This window comes from Octodon degus, unplaced genomic scaffold, assembly GCF_000260255.1.
Source record: "Octodon degus isolate 3935 unplaced genomic scaffold, OctDeg1.0 scaffold00016, whole genome shotgun sequence".
Taxonomy (NCBI): domain Eukaryota; kingdom Metazoa; phylum Chordata; class Mammalia; order Rodentia; family Octodontidae; genus Octodon; species Octodon degus.
Window position 1 is genome coordinate 238,623 of NW_004524592.1, and position 2,526 is coordinate 241,148.

Consider the following 2,526-nt stretch of genomic DNA (forward strand, 5'->3'; position numbering starts at 1 on the left):
TCTTCTTCTTCTTCCTCTCTCTCTCTCTCTCTCTCTCTCTCTCTCTCTCTCTCTTCCTCTCTCTCTTTAATTTTGAGACAGGGTCTTGTTAAGTCACTAAGGTGCCTAATCTAACCTCACAGTCAAGATCTTCTTGCCCCAGGTTCCCTGAATTGTAGGATTATAGGAGTTTGACACATGCCCTTCTTTTGCTGTTTGTCTTTTAATATTAATATTACTTGCATTTATCTTTTGCAGCTGTTGGCCCTCATTATTATGTCTTTTGAGTCAGTGGCACAGGAAAGGTCTTAGCAGTGTCAGCCCCAAGACAATTGCACATAACTCAAAGCTAGTCTCCTAAATTGCTTGATGAAATAGACAGCTTTCACTGGTGATGTATTGTGTGGACATTTCCTGCCACACATATCATCATAGCAAATACAGACTGAAGAATAAGTTACAAAGTGCGTTCTCTGAATTCTGAGGATGCATTTTTTAGCATAAAGTAGTCATGCTCCTCAGCTCAGTGAACAAGCCCTGGAGTCACAGAAGAGTCAAGAGACATCACCAGTGGCGAACTCTGGGGTGGCCCCACTGCATGGATTGCTGCCTGGAGCCTCACAGACTTGGGAAGTCCCTGCCAAGGTGCAGGACGGTGGCCAGTGTGTGGATGGGAGACCTGGAGCCCTACATGGATAAGAACTTTATCTCTAGAGCCTTTGCCACCATGAGGGAAGACTGTGATGAGCATTAAAAATTATCTGAAACCACCTCACTGAGATCCCAGCTGGCTACTGCTTTGTAGAGTTTGCAGATTTGGCCACAGCTGAGAAGTGTTTGCATAAGAACAATGGGAAACCCCTTCTAGGAGGCATACCTACAAAATGTTTTAAACTAAACAATGCTACTTATGGGAAACAACCAGATAATAGCCCTGAGTTCTCTCTCTTTGTCAGAGACCTGGCCCCACATGTGGATGATGCCATGCTGTATGAGTTCTTCATCAAGGTTCACTCTTCTTTTCAGGGATGCAAAGTGGTTCTGGACCAGACAGGTGTATCTAAGGGTTATGATTTTGTGAAATTTACAGATGAACTGCTACAGAAGTGAGCCCTGACAGAGAGGCAAGGGGCAGTAGAACTGGAGTCTAAATCCACACATGTGGCTGAGTGTGGCAATCCCAAAATTGAGCCATGCAAAGCCAGTGGAATATAGTCAGAGGTACAGTTATAGCTACAACCAGCATTACCAACAGCACCAGAATACTATGCCCAGTGGGGCTGTGATCAGAACACAGGCAGCTACAATAATAGCTACCCGTAGGATGGCTACCTACACATCAGAGCACCATGCAGACATATGAAGTTGGAAATGATGCATTGGAAGACCCCATGCTGCTGCTGGACATGACAGAGGCCGACAAGGAGTTTATGGAGCAGACTGAGGAACTGTAGGATGCACTGATAGACTGTGACTGGCAGCCCCTGTACTCAGTGTCATCAGAGAGCCGAGCTGTGATGGAGCTAAGATGAAGACCAAGCCAGCATGGACTGTGGGAAGATGAACTGCCTTTCCTTTCCTTTTTAAAATTTTTATTTATTTATTAATTTTTTTTTGTATTTTAAGGGAGGGTCTACAGGGTGTTCAGGGTCTCACTACTAGATTGGACTTGTAGTGATCCACCTGTTTACAGTCTCCCAAGAACTGGGATTACAGGCGCGCGCCACCACGCCCAGTCTCAATCACTGTCTCAGGGCTGGTACGGCAGGTCCAGGGATCGACCCCTGGCCCCTGTGCCTGCTTGTTGAGCTATTTGGCTGGCCTATCCTCCTCCTCTTCTTCTTCCTCCTCCTCCTCCTCCTCCTCCTCCTTCTCTTCTTTTTAAAATAAAAGCGTTTATCTTTTCATAAATGATTTGCAAGATTTTAACAACTTTCCTGATATTATGAATATTTCCACAATGCACTTTTATTTGATAGTCATTTGAGTGGAAACTAACTGTCAGACAGAGTTTAAATAGCTATTTCCTGGATACTTATACTTGTGCAGCAAAGTATAAGGATTAGCTGGAGGATCATGGGCCTGTTTTCCAAAGCCCAGCATTCATGGACACCTGTTGTTTGTCAGCAAATGCGGTATTTTAGGGCACTCCCAACAGACTGATTCCAGGTCTGGCATCCATGATAAGGGCACAGGCAGAAACTGGGCAGTCACAACCCACAACAGCGTGGAACTGGGCACTATGGCAACTGAGGCAAGAGAATCATGGGAAACACTGTGACATACCTAGGCATCCCCCCAACACCCTGCAAAAAGGCTTAAGGACTAAAACCTGGTATTTGCAAGTCCTGTTGAAAGCCATTCTGTTTCCTCAGGTCCTCACCTGACTGCTTCATTAAATCCTCATCTTCATTGTTCTGTTAATTGAATATCACTCTGTAATTGAAAAAAAAAAAAGGTTGCAACTTTTTTGTTGACATTCTGAATGCTTCTAAATAATTTTTTTTTTTATTAAAAGAAAAAAAGCAATGGTAAAATACAAAGGGT

At 44.1% G+C, this 2,526-nt stretch overlaps 1 pseudogene; it reads left to right on the forward strand.

Annotated features, from left to right (window-relative positions):
• Positions 1-490: 490 nt before the first annotated feature.
• Positions 491-1,511, forward strand: LOC101570740 (annotated as a pseudogene).
• Positions 1,512-2,526: the final 1,015 nt, after the last annotated feature.